The following is a 13,331-nucleotide window of genomic DNA, read 5'->3' as shown; positions in this document are numbered from 1 at the left end:
GATCCTGGATCTCTTCGGCGTTTCGGAGAACGCGCGAAAGGGGGATTAAGGGGAACCAGTCGAACACGCCGGGGCGAAAGTAAGGGGTTGCTGCCTACTGGCCCCGAACCTCAAGCAACCCCCGTGGTGTGAGGAGCATTGGAATCAATATCATTGCAACGTACGGTGGCCCTCCTCATCGCGGTAGGTGGCACTCCTGGGGTTCCTTCGACTGCGTCGTCTCTCCGCTCTTTCTCGTTCTCCGTCTCTTTCTCCCAACATTGACTTCGCCACCCTCACATCTCTTTCTTCTCTCTCTCTCTCTCTCTCTCTCTCTCTCTCTCTCTCTCTCTCTCTCTCTCTCTCTCTCTCTCTCTCTCTCTCTCCATCTCCTTGTTCGTCGAGGCTCGAGGCCGGAGGGATGGAATGGAATGGAATGGGCGAGGGAGTCCCGATCACCGAATCAGAACCCGTTACCACTTTATTAAGATATTTAAACCCACCGCGTCAGGCTTTCTCCACACGGATGAATGTTACCGCGGAATCGTCGGGGTGGGTAAATTATCGTTACGACGTTATATAACTCTCGGCTCGTTAAGAACCCCGGTGTTACACGCGAGGATATTTTTATGAAGAATTTTCCTTCCCTCAAGCCTGCCTTCTTTCCTTCATCACTTCTCTATCCGTGCTTTCTTCACTCCGCATCTCCGATGGATACGCGTGCTGTACGGATCATCATCTTCATTCCGTAGACGCGTTGAAGATCCCAATTTTTCTTCCACTTGACTATTGCCTTATCAAGATTAACGTGCCAACGTACAATTTATAGTTATAATTAACTGTTGTCTTCTTTCTTTCTTCATCATAGCTGATAGATTTGGTTCTAGTTCTACGAAATGACAATCAGTTTCCGTTTTTTTGTTTTTTTAATTTCACTCGCATTTGTCGCCACATAGTGTCACTGGTTCTACATTTTCTTCTTACTTTTGCGATAGTTTGATGCTGGTGCGAAAATGAGGTTACGTTGAGACCTGACGCGGAATCGATCTAAAGTTGCCATTATCAAACAATTGATCAATGGTGACTATAAACTAATTGATAATCAGTCGCTTGTACCAAATCTCCTTGTAATTAATTCCAACCCGGTGTATATCGATTCATTTTCTTGAATACAAAGTGTAGAGCAAACTGGTTATAGATATTCCCTGATGGTTCACTTTGAGTACCTTATACTGTCCAGCCGCTAGATCAACGCTCGTGACCGAAGGATAAGAGGATCGAGAATTGAGAATAATCGAGGCAACGGAACGGGAAAATAAGAGGAACGGTGGTAATTACGGTAACAAAGATGTTCGGAAGAGGGGGTGAGACGACGAAGGTGCGGAGGGTAAGGGAGGGAGGGGGGGGGGGGAGGAGGGGGACAGTGGATGGGATAATAAAATTCAAATAAAGAAACAAACAAGCGCTGTCGGACGTCCCGCTGATCCCTCGTACTCGGCGTCGCCGCAACCCTTATCCACCCTCCCCCTACCCGCCCCCCGCCCCCCACAACGAATCATCCCCCTGATTCTCGCAGCCCTCCCTCGTTCGAACGGCGTTCTCTGAGAGAGTAAGAAGCGGGTACAGACCTTGAAAAAAGCTCCGCTTATTCGACGCACGGCGGGAAATTCGAATCGGATTGAATAGAGGGATGGAAATAAGAGCGCGTTCCGGGGTTGATTTCGAGGCGCTTACATCGTAGTCACGTGTGAGGTCAGGTTGGGCTTGAAGGCTTATCAAAGCGTTGCATGTGTTCCGTTCGGTTAACACGCACGTCGTGTTTTACCCGGTTTCGTATCTTCCCGAGAAGGCTCGAAGCGCTAGCGGCCTCAGACCAATTTAAACTTTGTCCCTACCCCCACTTCCGACGGGGTCAGAGGCGCATTAAGATTTTTTTCAAGTGTTTAACACACGGGTTCGGGGGGGGGGGGGGGGGGGGGGGGCTTCTCGAAAAATCGATCGGCTGCCCCCCTCCCCCCGTCCTACCTCTACAAGCCCGGCGAACACATCACACCTACAATGTAGGTACGTACTGCGAATTTCGGCTTGTAGGTTTCTGTCTGTATTGGCGCACAGCCGATAAATGCAAATCTAACAAAACCAATTAGGCACGCGTTTCGACTTGTACTTACCGCCCGCGTCCACTCTTTCTCTCTCTCTCTCTCTCTCTCTCTCTCTCTCTCTCTCTCTCTCTCTCTCTCTCTCTCTCTCTCTCTCAGTCTCGATACTCTACCCTGCTCTCAAATTCGCTTCACCCTACTCTCTGCGGCTGCCTGGCCCCCTTTCAACCCCCCTATTGACGACCAGGCTCGAGGTTACGAGGACGCGAAAAATCTCCCTTCTTCATCCTCCGGTGAAGAAAAAAATATGCCGGATGAAAAATTTGCACGAATATATAAGGGTATTCGGTAAATTCACCCCTACTCAATAACGACAAATCTCATCAACTTCGATCGGTTTTAAAACGAAATAAACGATCATTTGTAAATCACTCTTAATTATTTCCATACCGGGATGAAACATGTGAAAAAATGATCGACACAAAATAGCAAACCAAAATCAAGAACGACGTGCGATGAAGAATTAATGAGGGTAGTTTGAAGGGGATAAAAAATGGCATAGTTTTTCAATTCCGATTACCGTTCCTGCTTCGCGTTTTTTCCATCTCGCGAATTCCCTTCGCGAAAACAAGCACTGAAAATACAGGAGGGAAGGGATCGAAACGAGCCGGTTTCAACCTAACCTAACCCAACTTGGCGAGCCCCAATCGCGGGAGTCGGAGCGACGAAGGTATAGGAAGGGTGCATTCTATGCGGGAGAATCATCGAAAAGCCTTCTTCCTCGTCCTCCGCCTCCGCCTCCTCTTCCTCTTCCTCTTCCTCTTCCTCCGGGCGCGGCTTTCGTTTCAACAGCATTTCAGGGGGAGAGACGGACAGAGTTGGGCTGGCCAGTCCGTGCATCGGTCATTGAAAGGCGCGCCGGCATTGCTGCAGCGGCGGCAGTAAAAAGGGGGCAAAATCATTGAATGCCGATGACTCCCTCTCGGTGCTCGGATAATCGGAGAGAGGGTCATCGAATGACCGGTCGACCCCGGGCTTTCATGATTCCCTCTATTTTGCGCGCTTTCTTTCTTTTTTTTTTTTTCTCTCCGTTTTTGCTTCCTGCATTGGAAATTAGCCAGCTGGCTAACAACCGAACGTGGCCGCGGCTCGCCTCGAGTGGACGCGTTGAAAAAGAAATGAAAATAAAAAGAAAATTTTTTAATTCCTCAGTCATCGTCGCTCTCTAGGTACAGCATCAAGATGGGAACTACGGGCAAAGGGGACTATATTCAACGATCTCTGTACTTTTGGTCATGGGTATATAACGTCACGTGGTAACGGTGCATCGTAGGGTGGCACTGAAGTTTATATATATCCTATCTATGGTGTCTATATCTGTATAGTGCATACCGTTTCCGTGATGGAGTGATAGACGTATATGCAGCTTGTTTGACCAAGAAAAATGCAAGATTCTCCCCAGTCACGAAATGCTAAATTGCAGTTGGAACTTCGACCCGGGCCGAGCCGGTTCAACCACTAAATACCCGGCAGGCAGACCCTGTCTTCGAACGTCTGCGCAACACCCTCGATTCTTAACACATTTTCACCTGCGGTAAAAGTAGAAGGATAAGAAAAAGTACCCTTTAAGGTGAGTGTACCGGTATTGGACCCTGTCAAAGTTATCAACCTTTTTCTTTTATTGTTTCTTTTTGATCCTCAGTTATAAAATTACCAAAATACATAAATTTGTAGTCTCTAACCTTTTAGCAATTGGTTTTAGTTATCGAGAAATTCACAAAAAGGGTCAATAATCGATACACTTATCTTAATAATACCTATTTCAGATTCAAAAATCAAAATTTGAGATTCTTCGCTCATTTTACACGTGTTCTTGCGGAGGAACGAAAGAGAATTGAAGTTGTCAATTAAATTTCGATTAGCTGCGTAACGCCGTTTCAACTTCCTTAAGAACATGTTGGGTTCATCGGTGTTTCTCCTTATTCTAAGTCTCCTCGTCGTCTCGCTAACCATGTAAAAAGTAATCAACAGTTTCTGAGTCGTATAAGCGGGCGTAAGCGTAGGTAGGGAGAGACACGAAGCGCCGTTTCCCGTTAATGACGCGAGTTCGCGGGTATTTTTTCCACTTTTTCCGGGACGCGCCCCGCGGTCCTTAGCTCCTGGTGACTCGCGCCTGCAACAAAACGTCGAGCGGTTCCGAGGCGTCGCTTCGTCGTCGTCGTCATCCTACCGGTTTATCCTAAACGGATGCGCGTGTACGATATAGAATTTCTTCCGTCATTAAGAAAGCGGCACATGCCGGTCGGGGCCGCGAGACACACGCACACCCCTGCATCTGTTATCTGTTCTAAACAAATCTCGGGGAAGTTTTGACCCCCGGTTTAACCGGAGCCCGATTCACGCCCAGGACCAAACATCCCCCGGCGTATCTCGCGCCAACCTCCAACCCCCCTCCTCGTGTCTATTCAAGGAAAATGGTTAAACTACGGGTCGTCGAGTCGTAGTTGAGCCGCATTCCTCGCCGCCATCCACACGGGCACCTGTGCGCTTCGTACTCCACTTTACTCGTCGCCTTATACTCACTTACCTATCCCTCATCTTTCTCTTTCTCTTTCATCGCGAAGCGCGACGGTTTGCTCGCTGCAAACTTTGAAAATTATCTATGGAAAGGTGACGACCTCGCGACTTTAACGACGTTTCAAGAATCGGGTTACACCCCCGATACGACGTTGTGAAGGAGGGGGGGGATTCAGCTTTGACGGTTTGAAATAATACCTATTTTTAGGAGTTGGTTTTCTTTTCTTTTTTTTTTTTACAGAATATCAAAACACTTGGAACTATTTCAATTCGAAGACTTTATTATTTGTAGTTAGAACGACATTGTAGAATTTTTTTTTTTACTTGTAATTAATAACAAAATGGTGACATGGCGCACATATTCGGTCAATAATTATTCGTCCCTGTTGAAATTTTGATACAGTCTTAAAGAGTTGTTTATCGATTCGAGCCAGTGACTAGATTTTTTGAATATCAAGCCCAACATTTTTTTATAAAAATGATGTCAACCATTTCTTGGTCGAAAAATGAAATATTTCAGTCATAGACGTATAAATTTGAAAATCAATTTTTTTTTTATTCAACACTTGAACTACAAACTCGAATTCGAAAAGTTTTGTTAACTCGAAAAAATTTTTATATCAGTTACAAGTTGGACGGTGATATCAGGAATCGTTAGCTACTTATTAAATTCAATGAAACAATGCTAAACTTTTTTGGAAACTATAAATTACAAAGCTCTGAAATTCGTTAAAAAAAAAAACTCCTGAAAATAGGCACGATTTGAAACCTTCCAAGCTTCACCTCTCACCTCTCGATCTCGTCCTCCCGTTTTGAACCCCTTCCATCCCGCTCATCGTGACGTCGTTCCATTACCTCGACGACGGTCAGTTTCTACCCCGCGTTGACCCGCCGCCGCCTTCGTTACAAGTTTGAACCAAGTTCCAAGAGGCCCTTCCAAGTTTCCAAACACAGCCCATTCACCTGGTATTATATACCTGTCGCGTCGGACTTTGTCGCTAGTCTCCAGTGCAGACGATTTTCAAAGATTGCACGAACAAATTGGAGATTACAACAGACGTTGAAAACGTTGACTTTCGAACCTTTCGAACGGGTGTTTTAATTTCCATTAGTAAACACGTGGATAAAACCGTCCATCGCAAAACGTTCCGACGAGTTGGAAAAGTTACGCGGGACTTTCGATTTATTTCGGAAGATCGCATTGTCTCCGCATCGCGGCAGACTTTCAAGGGGTCGTTAACCCTCGAACAGCGCCGACAATTCAGCGTCTGCTTTTTCACTGCCGGAAGCGTATCAGCAGAGAGTTGCAGCATCCCTCTCCCTCTCCCTCACGCGGGAGCAGATACCGGCTGATCACCGTTGCTCCGGTGCAACGGTTATTCAAAAACTGCATCCTTGCAGGAAGATTTCCGTCATGGGTTTGTCAATTCCGTCCGTCGTGATAAAGTCGTGAACTTCGAGAACTGGAAGCGGAATCGCGATGATAAAAATCGCACGACGATCTTTCCGGCGGGGCTTCGCTCGACGGTGAAAAAAAAAACAGTTGAACCGACCGGGGTGGATTGACGGGATGATTAGTGGTCCGAATGACTGCAGTGGGTGCACATCAAGTCTCGGAATGATTAAAACCGGGAACCGGGGAGCGTCCCGGGAGTTTGGCGTGCGTTCGATCCGTCCACCCCAGGACCACGGGGGTAGTTTTTTGAGCGTCATCGATTGGCGGGCTGGACGCTGATGATATATACATACACGCACGCACACAAACCCGCGCATATATATAACGCGGGGTCATGAAGCGTCGTCTAGCTGCTGCTGCTGCTGCTGCTGCTGCCGCCGCGCGTGTTGCACCTCGGGCAATTTTTTGTCTGGCCAGTCAGTGGTCGGTGAGTCCCAGGGATCAGTGAGCGGGAGGCGGAAGGGGATGTCGGGGGGGAGGGGGAGGAAGGGGGCGCAGGCATCGATCAGACTCGGCCGGACCGCGCAATGATTTTTACCCCCTTCCTTCCCGCCTTCCTTCCTTCTTCCCGCCGCGTCGCTCGACTACCCCGAGCCCGTATCGTGCATCATGGACACACGCACGAAGCGATTCGCAACACACACTCTCTTACCCTGCCACTGCACTCCCACCCTCTCTCACCCTCTCTCTCTCTCTCTCTCTCTCTCTCTCTCTCTCACACACTTCCTCCGCCCGAGAGAGAGTCGGGTCCAGCCGGCAGCCGTTGGTCCTCTCGGACATCTCTTTCCTCGATCGAGAACTGCACAAGCTGGCCACGCCCACTTCCACCCCCGCCCTACAATCCACCACCCCTCGCGACCCCGCGGATTCGCAGACGCGAAAACCGGACCGAGCGACGAACCTGCAACGACCATTCGGACGCTGGCTGCCTCTACCTACTGGTCCTTTTTTTTTTTTTTCTTTTTTTTTGCCTTCAACTTTTTTCTAGGTTTTTTTTTTTTCTTTTTCTCTCCATTTCGTTTTCCTTGTTTTCCGAAGAGGGGGAAGGAGCTTCCGCGTTTTTTTTTTCTTCTTTTCGCCTTTTATCATCGTCCAACCTTTCGTTTCGTCTCGTTTCGTCTCGTCTCGACTCGTCTCGTTTCACGTGAATCCTGGTACACTCGGCGAGTATCCTGATTTGCGGAATTCCTCCGATATCTCTCTGCTCTATATTATATGGCAAGCTTCTACGCGTGGCAAGATCTGCGGGTTGTGGGTATCGCGAGGTGAAGCGGTTAAACGAGCAGACGAAACGACAAACCCAAGACGGATGCGATTGTATCGTTTGCCAAATTTATGAAGTAAAAAAAAAAAAAACAAAACCAAAGAACAACTTGCTTAAACGATAAATCAACATCATCGTACTTGAAACAATTCGAACATTCAGTCCATACCCCTTTTTCTGCAAGGATATCTCAGAATCAAAAAGAAAACAATATATTCTGTTAAACAACTTCCAGTAAAATTAAAAATAAGTGGATTGCAGATTTTGTTCATAATTGGTTATTCTCAAGAAAGAGTTGACGGATATTCCAAAGTTTTTTTGTATATCTTTTTATTTGGAAAAAGCACGTCGAGAACAGATCACTGACGTCATGTTCCCTCCAGCTTTTCGCGTTTTTTTTTTTTATATATCTTTATTTAAATTTTTGTTTGTTGCTTATTTTTCATCTTGTATTCTTTTGAAAAGGGACGACGCCGACTTACTTTGATCGCGTTTTTCGGCCACGCGTATCCACTGCTGGAACGTCGAGGCGTTGAGAAACGAGGACGGTATACATACACATGTATCCGCGTTCCCTTCTCCTTCAAGGAACGAAACAATAAAATCAACCCCGTATCTTTTTCCCCGTCTTTGTCGCTTTGCTTTTGACGATTTATTTCTCGCTGTCTTGAAACAATTATTATATATACGATATCGTTTCTGGGATCAATGTCATTTTGTAAAGAATAAAAAAAAAGAAAAAAAACGAAAGAAATCAAATAAACGGAGTGTTCGTCAATACGTGTATTTACAACAATAGTAAACCACGTTTCCTCCGTCGTTTACTATTGTATAAATATACATATTGACCAACACTCAACGAACTTTTCATTTATTACTCTCGTCAACCTGGCCGCGAATCTAGACTAAAAGAAAAAAATTAAATACGCACAAATGGATGGGAAATTGTTTTGCAGTCATTTATTGCAAACTACAAATCACACAGCAGTTTAATGTCTGATTTTCTCTCTTCTGTTATCAGGTTCTTCCGGCTTACAAGGCGTTATTCATCTTCTTCGATCATTGTCGGCTTATCGCTGCATACACAGCCAGGATATCAACAAAACGGTGAGTGAACCATGCGCTAATAATTCAATAAACAAAGGACATAAACAAAGAACCGAGTGAACGAGTCGTGTTAATTTTTTTTTATTAATAATCAACAAACGTTTGTTAGATTTCTCCTTTTCCTCAATTTTTTCACAGCGATCAGTGTCACACAACCGCCGTCCAACAATAAGGTTATGTAATACCGAGTCCATTTTTCTTTTTTGTTCACCCCATTCACCGCCTAGCCACGGTTAATTTTCCGGCGTCTTTCCCCCGGCAGACGAGCCAGCTCGCGTTATATACGACGAGGGGATTAATTACGGTTAAATTTGGCAAAGTCATCACTGGTCGATTTGAGACGCGACGGCCACGCAGGGCAGCTGGGCTTTTACAATCGCGACGTCTTCGACCGGTTTTCGCCTCTCTACGATCCACTCGATAGTCCGTGACTGACGATTATTCCAAGCACGCGTGCCGCCTGGCTCTCGTTCTTCCTCTTCCGGGTCGGGGTGAAAAGACGAAGAAAAGTTTCATTTTTGACAGGGTGGAAAATTCAACCTGCACTCCGACTCGGCTCCTCTCACAGCGGGAGATAATAGCAGTTAGCTGTTAATTCCAAAAAAAGGTATACAAGTCCTGTTAGAATTTTTGTAATTTCAACCATTTCCAACTGCCGTGCTGCAGCGCCTTTTCGTGCAATAAAAACTTCGAGCAAATCGTATTTCCTGTTAGATTACGCACGGTAATTCATCATCACCGTCTTCCGCGCGCTCGAGTGAAACAATGAACTGTGAAAAAAACCCAGGAGAAAGAGAAACGAATCAACATTCCGCATTCCAATCTTATCGTATTCCACGAAAATGACTAGGTACCTAATCTATTGCTTATTGCAACTCGATCTCGATGAAGGAAAAAAGTGAGGAGGAAGTCTCGATATCGTTCTCTCGCTGTTCTTATTTTATCAGCAGATGCCAGCACCGGATTTAACTCATAATATAACATTTCAACGATTCGAGATCGCGAAGAAACAGTTTACTTCCATTTTCATTTCTAGCAAAGTCCCGCATCACTGGTCTCATTTTACTAATTCCCGTTTCTCCTACGGTTTATCAGAAAAAAGGCTTTCATCGTATTCGTAAAAGGTGACGGTACCTTTTTTGTTTTTTCCAAATTATCGTATTCAACGATGCGAAATTGACGATTATCTTTAACAAAAAAAAAAAAAAAATTAACCATTTGACGTTTCTATCAAACTTTTCAAAGTGTCCGAGATCCTTGAAGTAGCTTTCGAGCTTTTAATCTTGCGATTCGAATCATTGATATCTTCCCGAACAATTTAAATTCCTTATTTTTCTCTGAAGAAATAACTTGAACGAAGTCCAGTTACGGCTTTTGAAAAGGAACCTGATTAAAACGTTTTCGAAACCGTACTGTGTGCGGAGATCGCGAAAGGCTCGGGGTCCAGGACCCGTTGCAGATGGGTGGCGGTCAGATTTATCTCCCCGCACGTACACGTGCAGGCGTGATTGAGATTCGAGTCGGCCGTGTGCATGTTTGGCGTTCTGCGTCCACGCATCGGGATAACGTGCAGTGCGCCACGCGAGCGGCGGCGGGGGAATTCCCGAGCGAGAGAGAGAGAGAGAGAGAGAGAGAGAGAAAGGCGGGAGGGAGAAAGGGAGGGAAATCGAGTCAAAAAAGGAATTAAAAAAGAGGAGCGGTAGATGAACCGTGGAGAGGGAGAGAGAGGGAGACGAGATGCAGAGGCCACCGACTAGCACCAGCCATCCTCTTCCTCTCTCTCTCTCTCTCTCTCTCTCGCTCTCGAGAAGAGGAGAGGAGAGGAGAGGAGAGACCGAACGGCCGGGCTGCCGGCGCAGCATCAGTGCGAATGTGTGGAGAGAAGGACGGAGCGGACTGACCAAAAAATGAAAAAAACAAGGACAGACGGACGTTTCAATTCATTGATCGCCCGGCAGCTTGGACCGTCCGCTAGGATGAAAAACGAAGGACTTGACCTGCTGGAAAAATGACGCTCGGTCGGAGCGAAATTCGTAATTATTAATAATAAAATACCAACCGCGAGTGCGGATAACTTAATGTTGAAGTGCAGGAACGTGAAGATTCGGATCTATTTTTAGTTTTTTTTTTTTACGCTGCATTTGGCACTAAAAACTTGGAACGAATTTATAGAACGATTTTTGGATTTCAATCCACGGTTGAAAATCAATTTGAAATTCGGTTCTTGTCACATTTTTATTCCAACTAAGTAAGGTGAGTGAACCAGTTATTGACCCTGTCCAAATTATTGACCTTTTTTCGTTGTATCTCTTTGATTCTTGGTTCTAAGATTCCCGAAAAATTTATTTGTCGTTGCTAACCTTCCAGCTATTGGGCTTAGTCATCGAAAAATACACAATTTGTGCGGTAAATTTATAATTTTGAAAGAAACTGAACGCAAATAAGAGAAAGAAAGAGAAGATGGAAAAATCAGGATAAAAAAAAAAAAAGATCGAAGGCAGGTGTGTAAATTTTTCCTATCACACACAACGTATCGCATGTCTATACGTGTACGTGTGTGTCTGGTTTCATGGCGTTTTAACCCCATGAAGTATCGTCATCGGCATTGAAGTAACCCTGGATTGCGGTTCTCGGAAAGATCTTGAGAGTTTGAATTTTCCCGATTTCTTTGCATCCCCGGGTGTGTGAAAGAAGAAATTGAAAATTTTTCTCCACTCGAATGGACCTGGTTGCCTTTCTCCCCCTTTTTCTATTCTCTCTTTGCTAGCTCGGCCTTCTTCTCTCTTTTCCCGCATCTCTTAGTTTCCGTATTCGGGTTATATTACCGGCTGCATAAGAAGGTGCGGCTCGCGCGTGAATCGAAACATCTGTATTTTCGAAAAACCCTTTTTCATCGGTATAACACGAGGGACAGATGCGCCAATCTGAAATTGCAAGGGTTTCACCGATCTCTATGGACGCGCCTCGTCTTTCAATATTCAAAATAACCCCCTTCCCCTTCACGGATAAACTTTGCTATTCAATCCAAATTCTCCAGGTACGCCTTGGCGCCGTGTGCCTTCTCCAAGTTTCGGAGACACGCTGCATCTGTTCGTAGGTACAAAATTTTAATCGACGATAGTAACGAAATCGTTGCAATAATTATTCCCGTCGCGTCCATTCTTCAACAATATTTAGTCAAAAGAGATGAGAGAGAGAAGGAAGAAAAAACCAAACAAAAAATCACATTATCGGAGAGTGGATAAAATTTATTACCGCTAATTATCGCAAGCGATTGTGTCCCGTGATTTGACTAGCGATTCACAAGTTTCACACAGACTAAGTGACGAAATTCTTACTTGAAAATTCAAGTGCTTACTGCATGTAAAAACGAGAATTCGTCGAAACGAGATTGAAGTAATTAAATTTTGAAAAGCAATCGTGAAAGCACTTCCTGAATTGCTTTGATTAAATTTAATAGTTTTTCACATAACAGATAACACACTTTATCGGTTGAAGGACGAGAGTGTATAACGAAAATTGGAAAAATTGTTATCGAGTGCATAACCATTTGAGATAAAATAACGAAAATACGATTTTATCTTAGTGAAATTAATTTTGAAATAACAATGTTTCAGTGTGAGTTAATATTTTGTCAAAGAAATAAATAAATTTATTTAAATTTTCTACAAAACGAATCTCAATTTTTGTAATCGAATAATTTGAGCGAAGCTCTTGACACGATAACTTTTTTTTTTAATCTCTGTAGGATATAATTTACCTTACGAGATTAAATAAAATTTGAACTATATTTTCGAAATCGTTATTGTTCATTTTTGTGGAAATAATTTCGATTACATTTTTCGAATATGTCAGAGTTAATTCGCGCAGTTGGGTGCCCTCGATTGTTTCGAAATCGCGCGTGCCGCGCGCTTCTATTGGGGTTAAATTTGACCTGACTATCAGGGGTGGCTTCTGCAGGAGTCGAAACCGAAGCGAGAAAAGGCGTCCCCGAAACTCTGCACGGCAGGCTGCATGCTGCAGGCTGCAGTTCCGGTTGGATCCGGATCCCATTAAAATTCTCGTCATCTTCTTCTCCAGCACGAGCAAGGGTTGGTATGCAAAACGGCCTTGCCTTCCAGCAGGTTTGGCTTCGTTCAGGTACATCGCCATCGGCCTAGACGGCTTTTTCAGGCCAAGTCGGACGGCTGGCTTTCATTAGAACCTTTCTCTATCCCTTTTTTACAACCACCCTTTTTAGGGGTGGTTAGATTGGTATAAGACTGGTCAAAATCACGATCGAATCTGTTTGAAGTATTTCAAACAGTTCGAGATATCTTGTCGTTATAAGTGTGTTTTAAAGAGACCGTAAGCAATCAATTTCGAATTATCTGAATACAGTTCTCAAATCCTTGGAAACATGTTTCGAATTCTCTCAAGTTGTTTCGAGACTAGCTTACAGGATAAGTATCGTGTTGAATTTTGTCAATATTTGTAAACTGTCGAGCCTCTGTCAAAAACTGATCCTGATCGATCCGAATCGGTCTTAAAAATTCCGCCTTCAAGATCACGCCATGGTTAAACAAGCACCCGAATTTTTCCAGGCTAAAGCGACACCTGCGGTTCGTAAATCAAGGCCAAGATTGAGGTTAGGATAAAGTGATTGAGGATTTCGATCGGCTCGCGCGGTCGTCTAGACTCGAGATTCGCTAAGCGGGGTTTTCCCGGAGCTCGTCAGACGCGGTTCACCCCCCGTAAATCCATCTCGAAGGGTGGACGGGGGGGGATGAGGAAGGGCACGGGGCCCCTCGGCTGCAGCGGCTAATTCTTTCTTTCATAGACGGCGCGCGCCGTCCCCCGTTCGGGGCCC

General features: G+C 45.0%; 2 long non-coding RNA genes across 2 annotated transcripts in view; one reads left to right on the top strand and one right to left on the bottom strand.

Moving 5' to 3' along the window:
- The window catches only part of LOC124186401, a 212,270-nt gene that overhangs the window by 133,008 nt on the left and 65,931 nt on the right, over positions 1-13,331 (top strand). Inside the window, exon 5 of the long non-coding RNA XR_006871656.1 lies at positions 8,397-8,482. This is a non-coding gene — a long non-coding RNA (uncharacterized LOC124186401). The remainder of the gene's footprint in view (positions 1-8,396; positions 8,483-13,331) is intronic.
- LOC124186400 overlaps positions 1-13,331 on the bottom strand; it is a 65,876-nt gene that overhangs the window by 15,361 nt on the left and 37,184 nt on the right. The gene's annotated exons all lie outside the window — the stretch shown is intronic.

This window comes from Neodiprion fabricii, chromosome 7 (assembly GCF_021155785.1).
Source record: "Neodiprion fabricii isolate iyNeoFabr1 chromosome 7, iyNeoFabr1.1, whole genome shotgun sequence".
NCBI classification, from domain to species: domain Eukaryota; kingdom Metazoa; phylum Arthropoda; class Insecta; order Hymenoptera; family Diprionidae; genus Neodiprion; species Neodiprion fabricii.
The sequence above is the reverse complement of the archived record's forward strand: the minus strand, read 5'-3'. Positions and strand labels throughout refer to the sequence as shown.